The sequence below is a fragment of the Oncorhynchus keta genome, chromosome 8, assembly GCF_023373465.1.
Source record: "Oncorhynchus keta strain PuntledgeMale-10-30-2019 chromosome 8, Oket_V2, whole genome shotgun sequence".
NCBI classification, from domain to species: domain Eukaryota; kingdom Metazoa; phylum Chordata; class Actinopteri; order Salmoniformes; family Salmonidae; genus Oncorhynchus; species Oncorhynchus keta.
This window is the reverse complement of record NC_068428.1, coordinates 48,212,265-48,230,312: the sequence shown is the minus strand read 5'-3', so window position 1 is coordinate 48,230,312 and position 18,048 is coordinate 48,212,265. Positions and strand designations below refer to the sequence as shown.

At 46.3% G+C, this 18,048-nt stretch overlaps 1 protein-coding gene and 1 long non-coding RNA gene across 10 annotated transcripts in view; one reads left to right on the top strand and one right to left on the bottom strand.

Annotated features, from left to right (window-relative positions):
• sgk1 (serum/glucocorticoid regulated kinase 1) overlaps positions 1–18,048 on the top strand; it is a 335,423-nt gene that overhangs the window by 51,098 nt on the left and 266,277 nt on the right. The gene's annotated exons all lie outside the window — the stretch shown is intronic.
• On the bottom strand, positions 3,808–5,653 carry LOC127931539 (uncharacterized). 9 transcript variants are annotated; one of them, XR_008141669.1, is made up of 4 exons: positions 5,144–5,653; positions 4,184–4,439; positions 4,088–4,151; positions 3,808–3,990 (listed from the first exon to the last, which is right to left on the bottom strand). It is a non-coding gene; the product is annotated as an uncharacterized LOC127931539 (long non-coding RNA). The 9 variants fall into 9 exon arrangements; XR_008141667.1 differs by lacking the exon at positions 5,144–5,653 and adding an exon at positions 4,856–4,945; XR_008141674.1 differs by lacking the exon at positions 5,144–5,653 and adding an exon at positions 4,856–4,945 and having other exon boundaries at positions 4,056–4,183; positions 4,216–4,439.

Genomic DNA, 18,048 nt, shown 5'->3' with positions numbered 1-18,048 from the left:
TCTCTCTCTCTCTCTCTCTCTCTCTCTCTCTCTCTCTCTGTCTCTCTCTCTCTCTCTCTCTCTCTGTCTCTCTGTCTCTCTCTCTCTGTCTCTCTCTCTCTGTCTCTCTCTCTCTGTCTCTCTCTCTCTGTCTCTCTCTCTCTCTCTCTCTCTCCACACCACCACCTACGTTGGAAAAAGTGATTGTGTGTCGATGAGTTTTGTAAGATCAAGCCATCTTGCGATCTTTGGTTTTGCAGAGTGATGTTCTTGTTGTCTCACCTCTTACCAAATCCGTAGGAAACAGTAGCATCACTCCTGCCTCCTAGTGGTATGAAGGGGGTGGAGACCATGGGACTAGGTCTGCGTTTCAGAGGGTATTCCTCCTAGGGTTCTGGTCAAATGCCGTTTGGTACCAAGACGACATGTCTGTCGATTCAAAGACGTCTATTCCCTCTTGTGGTAGCCTCCCGATCGTTCCAAACCTCTCCTGGATACCCTGCATTCAACACATGTAATACATGTTTTATTCAAATAACATAGAAGGTCCAAAATGTACTAAGACGGGTGTTGTTGATGGCATGATGGGTTTATTACTATGCCTTACTCTGCCATAGCCTTTACTGCACCCTGGTGGCAGGGAGGGAGATTACAGTTAGGATTATCTTAGATCTTCATGGACTCTCTCTGTCTCTCTCTCTGTCTCTCCAGGATTGCCTGGGTGGACAGAGAGGCCCACACCCACTGGGTGGACAGAGAGGCCCGCCCCCACTGGGTGGACAGAGAGGCCCGCCCCCACTGGGTGGACAGAGAGGCCCGCCCCCACTGGGTGGACAGAGAGGCCCGCCCCCACTGGGTGGACAGAGAGGCCCGCCCCCACAGAGAGGCCCGCCCCCACTGGGTGGACAGAGAGGCCCGCCCCACTGGGTGGACAGAGAGGCCCGCCCCCACTGGGTGGACAGAGAGGCCCGCCCCACTGGGTGGACAGAGAGGCCCGCCCCCCACTGGGTGGACAGAGAGGCCCGCCCCCACTGGGTGGACAGAGAGGCCCGCCCCCACTGGGTGGACAGAGAGGCCCGCCCCCACTGGGTGGACAGAGACTGGGTGGACCCGCCCCCACTGGGTGGACAGAGAGGCCCGCCCCACTGGGTGGACAGAGAGGCCCGCCCCACTGGGTGGACAGAGAGGCCCGCCCCCACTGGGTGGACAGAGAGGCCCGCCCCCACTGGGTGGACAGAGAGGCCCGCCCCCACTGGGTGGACAGAGAGGCCCGCCCCCACTGGGTGGACAGAGAGGCCCGCCCCCACTGGGTGGACAGAGAGGCCCGCCCACCTATCAGATTTATTTGGTTTACACATCAAATTTTTTTTTAAATAAAAAAAGTTTTGTTTTTTAGAGTGAAAATCAAAATCTATTTGAAACTGAATAAAAATAAATGTAAAAAATTCACACAGGTTCCCTTTCCCTCGCCAGGGCCGCTTGGGAACGTTATTTTCGTCAAAATCCAGGCAGCACCTGCACAGTGCTGATGGAAAGACAGCGGTCACACACAGCAGTTAACAGTTAAAGGATAAGCAGTCCATCAACTCGACGTACTAAACCAGTGGGTCCCAATCATGAGAATAAATAAAAACACCATTTAAACATTTCCCAGTCTAAATTAACATATATTACTTCCCATTGCAAAAAAATAAACAAAAAATCATGTTTATTTTATTTTTTCTCTTCAGTGCTTTTCTTTCGAACAAAAAACTGATGAGAACATCATTGAAATCATTGAAAATAATAATCATTATTGTATAAATCCTTAGCCCTTCTCCTCGTTGTTCCCCACATTGTTTGGGTTAGTAATCATTTGTAGTGGCTCTTTTTGCCCTCAGCATGTATGTTTTCACTATCCTGAATGTCTAGAGAATTCATGTGTTGTTCTGAAATATGAACACAGAAATACTGGATGTTTTTGAACTTTTATTACTGTGGTGATTTGACAATTATAATCCTGGTCTTGAATCGGACTCGCATTTTTCTGGTCTCGACTGGATCTATAATAATAATAATAATATGCCATTTAGCTGACGCTTTTATCCAAAGCGACTTACAGTCAGTCATGTGTGCATACATTCTACATATGGGTGGTCCCGGGAATCGAACCCACTATCCTGGCGTTACAAGCGCCATGCTCTACCAACTGAGCTACAGAAGGATCTCTCTTTAGGTGGTCTTTACTCTGATCTTGGTCTTGACTGGGATCTCTCTCTTGGTGGTCTTTACTCTGATCTTGGTCTTGACTGGGATCTCTCTTTAGGTGGTCTTTACTCTGATCTTGGTCTTGACTGGGATCTCTCTTGGTGGTCTTTACTCTGATCTTGGTCTTGACTGGGATCTCTCTTTTTAGGTGGTCTTTACTCTGATCTTGGTCTTGACTGGGATCTCTCTTTAGGTGGTCTTTACTCTGATCTTGGTCTTGACTGGGATCTCTCTTTAGGTGGTCTTTACTCTGATCTCGGTCTTGACTGGGATCTCTCTTTAGGTGGTCTTTACTCTGATCTCGGTCTTGACTGTGATCTCTCTTTAGGTGGTCTTTACTCTGATCTTGGTCTTGACTGGGATCTCTCTTTAGGTGGTCTTTACTCTGATCTTGGTCTTGACTGGGATCTCTCTTTAGGTGGTCTTTACTCTGATCTTGGTCTTGACTGGGATCTCTCTTTAGGTGGTCTTTACTCTGATCTCGGTCTTGACTGGGATCTCTCTTTAGGTGGTCTTTACTCTGATCTTGGTCTTGACTGGGATCTCTCTTTAGGTGGTCTTTACTCTGATCTTGGTCTTGACTGGGATCTCTCTTTAGGTGGTCTTTACTCTGATCTTGGTCTTGACTGGGATCTCTCTTTAGGTGGTCTTTACTCTGATCTCGGTCTTGACTGGGAACTCTCTTTAGGTGGTCTTCAACACAACACTGGTAGATACCGTAGACCTCCAGTCATTGCCCTGGCGCTAGTTAGTGACTTCCTTCAAACTGCACGCATCGACATAAAAATGGTATCCACTATTTCATCTGATTCTGGGTCAGTAGATAAAGAGCTTCATCTGACTCTGGGTCAGTAGATAAAGGGCTTCATCTGACTCTGGGTCAGTAGATAAAGGGCTTCATCTGACTCTGTGTCAGTAGATAAAGGACCTCATCTGACTCTGGGTCAGTAGATAAAGGGCTTCATCTGACTCTGGGTCAGTAGATAAAGGGCTTCATCTGACTCTGTGTCAGTAGATAAAGGACCTCATCTGACTCTGGGTCAGTAGATAAAGGACCTCATCTGACTCTGGGTCAGTAGATAAAGGGCTTCATCTGACTCTGGGTCAGTATATAAAGGACCTCATCTGACTCTGTGTCAGTAGATAAAGGGCTTCATCTGACTCTGGCTCAGTAGATAAAGGACCTCATCTGACTCTGGGTCAGTAGATAAAGGGCCTCATCTGACTCTGGGTCAGTAGATAAAGGGCTTCATCTAACTCTGGGTCAGTAGATAAAGGGCTTCATCTGACTCTGGGTCAGTAGATAAAGGACCTCATCTGACTCTGGGTCAGTAGATAAAGGACCTCATCTGATTCTGGGTCAGTAGATAAAGGGCCTCATCTGACTCTGGGTCAGTAGATAAAGGGCCTCATCTGACTCTGGGTCAGTAGATTTAAAGGGCCTCATCTGACTCTGGGTCAGTAGATAAAGGACCTCATCTGACTCTGGGTCAGTAGATTAAAGGGCCTCATCTGACTCTGGGTCAGTAGATAAATGGCTTCATCTAACTCTGGGTCAGTAGATAAAGGGCTTCATCTGACTCTGGGTCAGTAGATTAAAGGGCCTCATCTGACTCTGGGTCAGTAGATAAAGGACCTCATCTGACTCTGGGTCAGTAGATAAAGGACCTCATCTGACTCTGGGTCAGTAGATAAAGGAGACCATCTGACTCTGGGTCAGTAGATAAAGGACCTCATCTGACTCTGGGTCAGTAGATAAAGGACCTCACCTGACTCTGGGTCAGTAGATTAAAGGGCCTCATCTGACTCTGGGTCAGTAGATAAAGGACCTCATCTGACTCTGGGTCAGTAGATAAAGGACCTCATCTGACTCTGGGTCAGTAGATAAAGGAGACCATCTGACTCTGGGTCAGTAGATAAAGGACCTCATCTGACTCTGGGTCAGTAGATAAAGGACCTCACCTGACTCTGTGTCAGTAGATAAAGGACCTCATCTGACTCTGGGTCAGTAGATAAAGGACCTCATCTGACTCTGGGTCAGTAGATAAAGGACCTCATCTGACTCTGGGTCAGTAGATAAAGGAGACCATCTGACTCTGGGTCAGTAGATAAAGGACCTCATCTGACTCTGGGTCAGTAGATAAAGGACCTCATCTGACTCTGGGTCAGTAGATAAAGGACCTCATCTGACTCTGGGTCAGTAGATAAAGGACCTCATCTGACTCTGTGTCAGTAGATAAAGGGCCTCATCTGACTCTGTGTCAGTAGATAAAGGACCTCATCTGACTCTGGGTCAGTAGATAAAGGACCTCATCTGACTCTGGGTCAGTAGATAAAGGACCTCATCTGACTCTGGGTCAGTAGATAAAGGGCCTCATCTGACTCTGTGTCAGTAGATAAAGGACCTCATCTGACTCTGGGTCAGTAGATAAAGGACCTCATCTGACTCTGGGTCAGTAGATAAAGGACCTCATCTGACTCTGTGTCAGTAGATAAAGGACCTCATCTGACTCTGGGTCAGTAGATAAAGGACCTCATCTGACTCTGGGTCAGTAGATAAAGGGCTTCATCTGACTCTGTGTCAGTAGATAAAGGGCTTCATCTGACTCTGGGTCAGTAGATAAAGGACCTCATCTGACTCTGGGTCAGTAGATAAAGGGCCTCATCTGACTCTGGGTCAGTAGATAAAGGACTTCATCTGACTCTGGGTCAGTAGATAAAGGGCTTCATCTGACTCTGTGTCAGTAGATAAAGAGCCTCATCTGACTCTGGGTCAGTAGATAAAGGGCTTCATCTGACTCTGGGTCAGTAGATAAAGGGCTTCATCTGACTCTGGGTCAGTAGATAAAGGGCTTCATCTGACTCTGTGTCAGTAGATAAAGGACCTCATCTGACTCTGGGTCAGTACATAAAGGACCTCATCTGACTCTGGGTCAGTAGATAAAGGGCCTCATCTGACTCTGGGTCAATAGATAAAGGGCTTCATCTGACTCTGGGTCAGTAGATAAAGGGCTTCATCTGACTCTGTGTCAGTAGATAAAGGGCCTCATCTGACTCTGGGTCAGTAGATAAAGGGCTTCATCTGACTCTGGGTCAGTAGATAAAGGGCTTCATCTGACTCTGTGTCAGTAGATAAAGGACCTCATCTGACTCTGGGTCAGTAGATAAAGGACCTCATCTGACTCTGGGTCAGTAGATAAAGGGCTTCATCTGACTCTGGGTCAGTAGATAAAGGGCTTCAGCTGACTCTGTGTCAGTAGATAAAGGGCCTCATCTGACTCTGGGTCAGTAGATAAAGGGCTTCATCTGACTCTGGGTCAGTAGATAAAGGGCCTCATCTGACTCTGGGTCAGTAGATAAAGGGCTTCATCTGACTCTGGGTCAGTAGATAAAGGGCTTCATCTGACTCTGGGTCAGTAGATAAAGGGCTTCAGCTGACTCTGTGTCAGTAGATAAAGGGCCTCATCTGACTCTGGGTCAGTAGATAAAGGGCTTCATCTGACTCTGGGTCAGTAGATAAAGGGCCTCATCTGACTCTGGGTCAGTAGATAAAGGGCTTCATCTGACTCTGGGTCAGTAGATAAAGGGCCTCATCTGACTCTGGGTCAGTAGATAAAGGGCTTCATCTGACTCTGGGTCAGTAGATAAATGGTTAGAGTGGAGGGTGGCAGGGTAGCCTAGTGGTTAGAGTGGAGGGCGGCAGGGTAACCTAGTGGTTAGAGTGGAGGGGCGGCAGGGTAGCCTAGTGGTTAGAGTGGAGGGGCGGCAGGGTAGCCTAGTGGTTAGAGTGGAGGGGCGGCAGGGTAGCCTAGTGGTTAGAGTGGAGGGGCGGCAGGGTAGCCTAGTGGTTAGAGTGGAGGGGCGGCAGGGTAGCCTAGTGGTTAGAGTGGAGGGCGGCAGGGTAGCCTAGTGGTTAGAGTGGAGGGGCGGCAGGGTAGCCTAGTGGTTAGAGTGGAGGGGCGGCAGGGTAACCTAGTGGTTAGAGTGGAGGGCGGCAGGGTAGCCTAGTGGTTAGAGTGGAGGGGCGGCAGGGTAGCCTAGTGGTTAGAGTGGAGGGCGGCAGGGTAGCCTAGTGGTTAGAGTGGAGGGCGGCAGGGTAGCCTAGTGGTTAGAGTGGAGGGGCGGCAGGGTAGCCTAGTGGTTAGAGTGGAGGGGCGGCAGGGTAGCCTAGTGGTTAGAGTGGAGGGGCGGCAGGGTAGCCTAGTGGTTAGAGTGGAGGGCGGCAGGGTAGCCTAGTGGTTAGAGTGGAGGGCGGCAGGGTAGCCTAGTGGTTAGAGTGGAGGGCGGCAGGGTAGCCTAGTGGTTAGAGTGGAGGGCGGCAGGGTAGCCTAGTGGTTAGAGTGGAGGGCGGCAGGGTAGCCTAGTGGTTAGAGTGGAGGGGTGGCAGGGTAGCCTAGTGGTTAGAGTGGAGGGGCGGCAGGGTAGCCTAGTGGTTAGAGTGGAGGGGCGGCAGGGTAGCCTAGTGGTTAGAGTGGAGGGCGGCAGGGTAGCCTAGTGGTTAGAGTGGAGGGGCGGCAGGGTAGCCTAGTGGTTAGAGTGGAGGGCGGCAGGGTAGCCTAGTGGTTAGAGTGGAGGGGCGGCAGGGTAGCCTAGTGGTTAGAGTGGAGGGCGGCAGGGTAGCCTAGTGGTTAGAGTGGAGGGCGGCAGGGTAACCTAGTGGTTAGAGTGGAGGGGCGGCAGGGTAGCCTAGTGGTTAGAGTGGAGGGCGGCAGGGTAGCCTAGTGGTTAGAGTGGAGGGGCGGCAGGGTAGCCTAGTGGTTAGAGTGTAGAGGCGGCAGGGTAACCTAGTGGTTAGAGTGGAGGGGGCGGCAGGGTAGCCTAGTGGTTAGAGTGTAGAGGCGGCAGGGTAGCCTAGTGGTTAGAGTGTAGAGGCGGCAGGGTAGCCTAGTGGTTAGAGTGGAGGGGCGGCAGGGTAGCCTAGTGGTTAGAGTGTAGAGGTGGCAGGGTAGCCTAGTGGTTAGAGTGTAGAGGCGGCAGGGTAGCCTAGTGGTTAGAGTGTAGAGGTGGCAGGGTAGCCTAGTGGTTAGAGTGTAGAGGTGGCAGGGTAGCCTAGTGGTTAGAGTGTAGAGGTGGCAGGGTAGCCTAGTGGTTAGAGTGGAGGGGTGGCAGGGTAGCCTAGTGGTTAGAGTGGAGGGGCGGCAGGGTAGACTAGTGGTTAGAGTGGAGGTGCGGCAGGGTAGCCTAGTGGTTAGGTTGGAGGTGCGGCAGGGTAGCCTAGTGGTTAGAGTGTAGGGGTGGCAGGGTAGACTAGTGGTTAGAGTGGAGGTGCGGCAGGGTAGCCTAGTGGTTAGAGTGGAGGGGCGGCAGGGTAGCCTAGTGGTTAGAGTGGAGGGGTGGCAGGGTAGCCTAGTGGTTAGAGTGGAGGGGTGGCAGGGTAGCCTAGTGGTTAGAGTGGAGGGGCGGCGGGGTAGCCTAGTGGTTAGAGTGGAGGGGTGGCGGGGTTACCTAGTGGTTAGAGTGGAGGGGCGGCGGGGTAGCCTAGTGGTTAGAGTGGAGGGGCGGCAGGGTAGCCTATTGGTTAGAGTGGAGGGGCGGCAGGGTAGCCTAGTGGTTAGAGTGGAGGGCGGCAGGGTAGCCTAGTGGTTAGAGTGTAGAGGTGGCAGGGTAGCCTAGTGGTTAGAGTGGAGGGGCGGCAGGGTAGCCTAGTGGTTAGAGTGGAGGGGCGGCAGGGTAGCCTAGTGGTTAGAGTGGAGGGGCGGCAGGGTAGCCTAGTGGTTAGAGTGGAGGGGCGGCAGGGTAGCCTAGTGGTTAGAGTGGAGGGGCGGCAGGGTAGCCTAGTGGTTAGAGTGGAGGGCGGCAGGGTAGCCTAGTGGTTAGAGTGGAGGGGCGGCAGGGTAGCCTAGTGGTTAGAGTGGAGGGGCGGCAGGGTAGCCTAGTGGTTAGAGTGGAGGGGCGGCAGGGTAGCCTAGTGGTTAGAGTGGAGGGGCGGCAGGGTAGCCTAGTGGTTAGAGTGGAGGGGGGGCAGGGTAGCCTAGTGGTTAGAGTGGAGGGGCGGCAGGGTAGCCTAGTGGTTAGAGTGGAGGGGCGGCAGGGTAGCCTAGTGGTTAGAGTGGAGGGGCGGCAGGGTAGCCTAGTGGTTAGAGTGGAGGGGCGGCAGGGTAGCCTAGTGGTTAGAGTGGAGGGGCGGCAGGGTAGCCTAGTGGTTAGAGTGGAGGGGCGGCAGGGTAGCCTAGTGGTTAGAGTGGAGGGGCGGCAGGGTAGACTAGTGGTTAGAGCGTTGGACTAGTAACCGGAAGGTTGCGAGTTCAAACCCCCGAGCTGACAAGGTACAAATCTGTCGTTCTGCCCCTGAACAGGCAGTTAACCCACTGTTCCTAGACCAGTTAACTCACTGTTCCCAGGCCGTCATTGAAAATAAGAATTTGTTCTTAACTGACTTGCCTGGTTAAATAAAGGTCAAATTAAATAGGCCGTTGGGCCACCGCGATACGCCAAAACGGCTTCAATGCGCATCGGCATACATTCTTCCTGTGTCCGGAACTTCCTGTGTGGAAGCACCTGCTTTCAATATACTCGAGTGTTTCCTTTATTTTGCCAGTTACCTAAAGGAACGGACGGAGAGGAAACGCTCAAGTCTCATCAAAATGGAGTCTAACGTTGCGGAATAATTTAATGTCATCAAATATGCAAAGACCCGTATCACTATGCTGAGAGGTTTTCCATTTCTAAAAGGATGGCGTTTAGGTGTAAAGACCCGTATCACTATGCTGAGAGGTTTTCCATTTCTAAAAGGATGGCGTTTAGGTGTAAAGACCCGTATCACTATGCTGAGAGGTTTTCCATTTCTAAAAGGATGGCGTTTAGGTGTAAAGACCCGTATCACTATGCTGAGAGGTTTTCCATTTCTAAAAGGATGGCGTTTAGGTGTAAAGACCCGTATCACTATGCTGAGAGGTTTTCCATTTCTAAAAGGATGGCGTTTAGGTGTAAAGACCCGTATCACTATGCTGAGAGGTTTTCCATTTCTAAAAGGATGGCCTTTAGGTGTTTCTGGAGTGTGTTGTGTTCATAGCCATTTACACAAAAAAAAAAAAATTGAGATTTGATTGTAAAAACTTAGTCAAATCCAATACAACACCTCACAGAGTATTTCAGGGAGTGAAAAATGTGCCAACTGCAAGGGGTGTGTAGGTGTTCACTAGGTCCTGTATGTGCTCAACTTACTGTTATTTGCTTAGCGTGTTAAGACACCAGGTTAAACGCTAGCTGGGTAAACACGGTTGACTTGTTGATGTATTCAGGTCATTAACTAAATCCGTTAGGGCTAGAATGTCTGGCATCCGTTTGTCCCAGGAAGTCGACCTCCAGGCTCAGGCCCAGGGCTTACGACCAGGATATGGAGACATTATTGTGTTTAGATAGGCAGGGCAGGTAAACAGTAGTAGTGTTCTCTAGGTGGCCCTGGGGTTACACTGACTCAGGAGAGTGTCCTAGTCAATCCCACCCTGCCCTGGGGACTAACTGGGCGGGGAGAGAGGAGGAGGCAGGGAAGTGTCCAAATCCCAGAATGTCCAAATAGAATCCCATCAAAATTGTCCCAAAATAATGAAATAAAAAACAATAATGTGCAGATCACTTCAAAAATGCAAAAAATATTGTTAGTCACAAAAAAAATCCAATCAACAGGATCAATCTCACCAGATGGTTCTTCTTTAATTTACTGTGCATTCTACATCTCCCTGTGCATTCTACATCTCCCTGTGCATTCTGCATCTCCCTGTGCATTCTACATCTCCCTGTGCATTCTACATCTCCCTGTGCATTCTACATCTCCCTGTGCATTCTACATCTCCCTGTGCATTCTACATCTCCCTGTGCATTCTACATCTCCCTGTGCATTCTGCATCTCCCTGTGCATTCTACATCTCCCTGTGCATTCTACATCTCCCTGTGCATTCTACATCTCCCTGTGCATTCTACATCTCCCTGTGCATTCTGCATCTCCCTGTGCATTCTACATCTCCCTGTGCATTCTGCATCTCCCTGTGCATTCTACATCTCCCTGTGCATTCTACATCTCCCTGTGCATTCTACATCTCCCTGTGCATTCTGCATCTCCCTGTGCATTCTACATCTCCCTGTGCATTCTACATCTCCCTGTGCATTCTACATCTCCCTGTGCATTCTACATCTCCCTGTGCATTCTACATCTCCCTGTGCATTCTACATCTCCCTGTGCATTCTGCATCTCCCTGTGCATTCTACATCTCCCTGTGCATTCTACATCTCCCTGTGCATTCTGCATCTCCCTGTGCATTCTGCATCTCCCTGTGCATTCTACATCTCCCTGTGCAAACTGGAAACAGGTTTCCCCACCCCCCAAAAAACGACCTAAAATCAAGCAACTTCACTGATTTAAAAGAAATAACCAGTTCTGATCCCGATCCAGTTTTATAACTGTGGCAATGAAACACCACAACATCCATGTTTTTAACACACCGGGTACGCTACCATACCTTCACTATTTACTACAGCATCCACTACCATATCTTCACTATTTACTACAGCATCCACTACCATACCTTCACTATTTACTACAGCATCCACTACCATACCTTCACTAGCATACGCTACCATACCTTCACTATTTACTACAGCATCCACTACCATATCTTCACTATTTACTACAGCATCCACTACCATACCTTCACTATTTACTACAGCATCCACTACCATACCTTCACTAGCATACGCTACCATACCTTCACTATTTACTACAGCATCCACTACCATACCTTCACTATTTACTACAGCATCCACTACCATACCTTCACTATTTACTACAGCATCCACTACCATACCTTCACTATTTGCCACAGCATCCACTACCATACCTTCACTAGCATCCACTACCATATCTTCACTATTTACTACAGCATCCACTACCATATCTTCACTAGCATCCACTACCATACCTTCACTATTTATTACAGCATCCACTACCATATCTTCACCAGCATCCACTACCATATCTTCACCAGCATCCACTACCATATCTTCACTATTTACTACAGCATCCACTACCATATCTTCACTAGCATCCACTACCATATCTTCACTATTTACTACAGCATCCACTACCATATCTTCACTATTTACTACAGCATCCACTACCATATCTTCACTATTTACCACAGCATCCACTACCATACCTTCACTATTTGCCACAGCATCCACTACCATACCTTCACTAGAATCCACTACCATATCTTCACTATTTACTACAGCATCCACTACCATATCTTCACTAGCATCCACTACCATACCTTCACTATTTACTACAGCATCCACTACCATATTTTCACCAGCATCCACTACCATATTTTCACCAGCATCCACTACCATATCTTCACTATTTACTACAGCATCCACTACCATATCTTCACTAGCATCCACTACCATATCTTCACTATTTACTACAGCATCCACTACCATATCTTCACTATTTACTACAGCATCCACTACCATATCTTTACTATTTACCACAGCATCCACTACCATACCTTCACTATTTACTACAGCATCCACTACCATATCTTCACTATTTACTACAGCATCCACTACCATATCTTCACTATTTACTACAGCATCCACTACCATATCTTCACTATTTACTACAGCATCCACTACCATATCTTCACTATTTACTACAGCATCCATTACCATACCTTCACTATTTACTACAGCATCCACTACCATATCTTCACTATTTACTACAGCATCCACTACCATACCTTCACTATTTAATACAGCATCCACTACCATACCTTCACTATTTAATACAGCATCCACTACCATACCTTCACTATTTACTACAGCATCCACTACCATATTTTCACCAGCATCCACTACCATACCTTCACCAGCATCCACTACCATACCTTCACTATTTACTACAGCATCCACTACCATACCTTCACTATTTAATACAGCATCCACTACCATACCTTCACTATTTACTACAGCATCCACTACCATACCTTCACCAGCATCCACTACCATACCTTCACCAGCATCCACTACCATACCTTCACTATTTACTACAGCATCCACTACCATATCTTCACTATTTACTACAGCATCCACTACCATACCGTCACTATTTACTACAGCATCCACTACCATACCTTCACTATTTACTACAGCATCCACTACCATATCTTCACCAGCATCCACTACCATATCTTCACCAGCATCCACTACCATATCTTCACTATTTACTACAGCATCCACTACCATATCTTCACTAGCATCCACTACCATATCTTCACTATTTACTACAGCATCCACTACCATATCTTCACTATTTACTACAGCATCCACTACCATATCTTCACTATTTACCACAGCATCCACTACCATACCTTCACTATTTGCCACAGCATCCACTACCATACCTTCACTAGAATCCACTACCATATCTTCACTATTTACTACAGCATCCACTACCATATCTTCACTAGCATCCACTACCATACCTTCACTATTTACTACAGCATCCACTACCATATCTTCACCAGCATCCACTACCATATCTTCACCAGCATCCACTACCATATCTTCACTATTTACTACAGCATCCACTACCATATCTTCACTAGCATCCACTACCATATCTTCACTATTTACTACAGCATCCACTACCATATCTTCACTATTTACTACAGCATCCACTACCATATCTTTACTATTTACCACAGCATCCACTACCATACCTTCACTATTTACTACAGCATCCACTACCATATCTTCACTATTTACTACAGCATCCACTACCATATCTTCACTATTTACTACAGCATCCACTACCATATCTTCACTATTTACTACAGCATCCACTACCATATCTTCACTATTTACTACAGCATCCACTACCATACCTTCACTATTTACTACAGCATCCACTACCATATCTTCACTATTTACTACAGCATCCACTACCATACCTTCACTATTTAATACAGCATCCACTACCATACCTTCACTATTTACTACAGCATCCACTACCATATTTTCACCAGCATCCACTACCATACCTTCACCAGCATCCACTACCATACCTTCACTATTTACTACAGCATCCACTACCATACCTTCACTATTTAATACAGCATCCACTACCATACCTTCACTATTTACTACAGCATCCACTACCATACCTTCACCAGCATCCACTACCATACCTTCACCAGCATCCACTACCATACCTTCACTATTTACTACAGCATCCACTACCATATCTTCACTATTTACTACAGCATCCACTACCATACCGTCACTATTTACTACAGCATCCACTACCATACCTTCACTATTTACTACAGCATCCACTACCATATCTTCACCAGCATCCACTACCATATCTTCACCAGCATCCACTACCATATCTTCACTATTTACTACAGCATCCACTACCATATCTTCACTAGCATCCACTACCATATCTTCACTATTTACTACAGCATCCACTACCATATCTTCACTATTTACTACAGCATCCACTACCATATCTTCACTATTTACCACAGCATCCACTACCATACCTTCACTATTTGCCACAGCATCCACTACCATACCTTCACTAGAATCCACTACCATATCTTCACTATTTACTACAGCATCCACTACCATATCTTCACTAGCATCCACTACCATACCTTCACTATTTACTACAGCATCCACTACCATATCTTCACCAGCATCCACTACCATATCTTCACCAGCATCCACTACCATATCTTCACTATTTACTACAGCATCCACTACCATATCTTCACTAGCATCCACTACCATATCTTCACTATTTACTACAGCATCCACTACCATATCTTCACTATTTACTACAGCATCCACTACCATATCTTCACTATTTACTACAGCATCCACTACCATATCTTCACTATTTACTACAGCATCCACTACCATATCTTCACTATTTACTACAGCATCCACTACCATATCTTCACTATTTACTACAGCATCCATTACCATACCTTCACTATTTACTACAGCATCCACTACCATATCTTCACTATTTACTACAGCATCCACTACCATACCTTCACTATTTAATACAGCATCCACTACCATACCTTCACTATTTACTACAGCATCCACTACCATATCTTCACCAGCATCCACTACCATACCTTCACCAGCATCCACTACCATACCTTCACTATTTACTACAGCATCCACTACCATACCTTCACTATTTAATACAGCATCCACTACCATACCTTCACTATTTACTACAGCATCCACTACCATACCTTCACCAGCATCCACTACCATACCTTCACCAGCATCCACTACCATACCTTCACTATTTACTACAGCATCCACTACCATATCTTCACTATTTACTACAGCATCCACTACCATACCTTCACTATTTACTACAGCATCCACTACCATACCTTCACTATTTACTACAGCATCCACTACCATATCTTCACTAGCATCCACTACTATATCTTCACTATTTACTACAGCATCCACTACCATATCTTCACTATTTACTACAGCATCCACTACCATACCTTCACTATTTACTACAGCATCCACTACCATACCTTCACTATTTACTACAGCATCCACTACCATATCTTCACTATTTACTACAGCATCCACTACCATACCTTCACTATTTACTACAGCATCCACTACCATATCTTCACTATTTACTACAGCATCCACTACCATATCTTCACTATTTACTACAGCATCCACTACTATATCTTCACTATTTACTACAGCATCCACTACCATATCTTCACTATTTACTACAGCATCCACTACCATACCTTCTCTATTTACTACAGCATCCACTACCATACCTTCACTATTTACTACAGCATCCACTACCATACCTTCACTAGTATCCACTACCATACCTTCACTATTTGCTACAGTATCCACTACCATACCTTCACTATTTACTACAGTATCCACTACCATACCTTCACTAGCATACGCTACCATACCTTCACTAGCGTCACTTCGCTTTAGTGGTTTCGGGACGACAGCTCTTACAGCGTATTTTACATAACCAAGCTTCACATGCACGTATTTGTTCTTTATCAGAAACCAACCGGACCGACAGACTCTTTTTCCTTAACCCCAAACCTCAAAGGGGTCATCTCAGGTCAGACGCCGGGCTCCAACCGGGATTTCAACCTGAACATCCGTCGTCACCCCTTTGACTCCGAAGTTCAAAACACACAACTTCTGTTGTCCGGATTTCTTTTGAATCTCACTGCGATCTTCCTCTGTTATTCAGACTTACAATTTAATGAGACCACTCCTGGTCACTCTGACAGACTCCACTTTTCCCAGCCCACAAGGAATACCTAGGATAGGATAAGTAATCCTTCTCACCCCCCTAAAAGATTTAGATGCACTATTGTAAAGTGACTGTTCTACTGGATGTCATAAGGTGAATGCACCAATTTGTAAGTCGCTCTGGATAAGAGCGTCTGCTAAATGACTTAAATGTAATGTAATGTAATATTAATAACAGTCAGAATTGGCAGATAAATCAAATCAAAGTTTATTTGTCACGTGTGCCGAATACAACAGGTGTAGTAGACCTCACAGTGAAATGCTGAATACAACAGGTGTAGTAGACCTCACAGTGAAATGCCGAATACAACAGGTGTAGTAGACCTCACAGTGAAATGCCGAATACAACAGGTGTAGTAGACCCCACAGTGAAATGCTGAATACAACAGGTGTAGTAGACCTCACAGTGAAATGCTGAATACAACAGGTGTAGTAGACCCCACAGTGAAATGCTGAATACAACAGGTGTAGTAGAGCCCACAGTGAAATGCTGAATACAACAGGTGTAGTAGACCCCACAGTGAAATGCCGAATACAACAGGTGTAGTAGACCTCACAGTGAAATGCCGAATACAACAGGTGTAGTAGACCCCACAGTGAAATGCCGAATACAACAGGTGTAGTAGACCTCACAGTGAAATGCCGAATACAACAGGTGTAGTAGACCCCACAGTGAAATGCTGAATACAACAGGTGTAGTAGACCTCACAGTGAAATGCTGAATACAACAGGTGTAGTAGACCCCACAGTGAAATGCCGAATACAACAGGTGTAGTAGACCCCACAGTGAAATGCTGAATACAACAGGTGTAGTAGACCCCACAGTGAAATGCTGAATACAACAGGTGTAGTAGACCCCACAGTGAAATGCTGAATACAACAGGTGTAGTAGACCTCACAGTGAAATGCCGAATACAACAGGTGTAGTAGACCTCACAGTGAAATGCTGAATACAACAGGTGTAGTAGACCTTACAGTGAAATGCTGAATACAACAGGTGTAGTAGACCTTACAGTGAAATGCTGAATACAACAGGTGTAGTAGACCTCACAGTGAAATGCTGAATACAACAGGTGTAGTAGACTTTACAGTGAAATGCTGAATACAACAGGTGTAGTAGACCTTACAGTGAAATGCTGAATACAACAGGTGTAGTAGACCTCACAGTGAAATGCTGAATACAACAGGTGTAGTAGACCTCACAGTGAAATGCTGAATACAACAGGTGTAGTAGACCTCACAGTGAAATGCTGAATACAACAGGTGTAGTAGACCTCACAGTGAAATGCTGAATACAACAGGTGTAGTAGACCTCACAGTGAAATGCTGAATACAACAGGTGTAGTAGACCTCACAGTGAAATGCTTAATACAACAGGTGTAGTAGACCTTACAGTGAAATGCTGAATACAACAGGTGTAGTAGACCTCACAGTGAAATGCTGAATACAACAGGTGTAGTAGACCTTACAGTGAAATGCTGAATACAACAGGTAGTAGACCTCACAGTGAAATGCTGAATACAACAGGTGTAGTAGACCTTACAGTGAAATGCTGAATACAACAGGTGTAGTAGACCTTACAGTGAAATGCTGAATACAACAGGTGTAGTAGACCTCACAGTGAAATGCTGAATACAACAGGTGTAGTAGACCTCACAGTGAAATGCTGAATACAACAGGTGTAGTAGACCTCACAGTGAAATGCCGAATACAACAGGTGTAGATAGACCTTACAGTGAAATGCTGAATACAACAGGTGTAGTAGACCTCACAGTGAAATGCTGAATACAACAGGTGTAGTAGACCTCACAGTGAAATGCTGAATACAACAGGTGTAGAAGACCTTACAGTGAAATGCTGAATACAACAGGTGCAGTAGACCTCACAGTGAAATGCTGAATACAACAGGTGTAGTAGACCTCACAGTGAAATGCTGAATACAACAGGTGTAGTAGACCTCACAGTGAAATGCTGAATACAACAGGTGTAGTAGACCTTACAGTGAAATGCTGAATACAACAGGTGTAGTAGACCTCACAGTGAAATGCTGAATACAACAGGTGTAGTAGACCTCACAGTGAAATGCTGAATACAACAGGTGTAGTAGACCTTACAGTGAAATGCTGAATACAACAGGTGTAGTAGACCTCACAGTGAAATGCTGAATACAACAGGTGTAGTAGACCTTACAGTGAAATGCTGAATACAACAGGTGTAGTAGACCTCACAGTGAAATGCTGAATACAACAGGTGTAGTCGACCTCACAGTGAAATGCTGAATACAACAGGTGTAGTAGACCTCACAGTGAAATGCTGAATACAACAGGTGTAATAGACCTTACAGTGAAATGCTGAATACAACAGGTGTAGTAGACCTCACAGTGAAATGCTGAATACAACAGGTGTAATAGACCTTACAGTGAAATGCTGAATACAACAGGTGTAGTCGACCTTACAGTGAAATGCTGAATACAACAG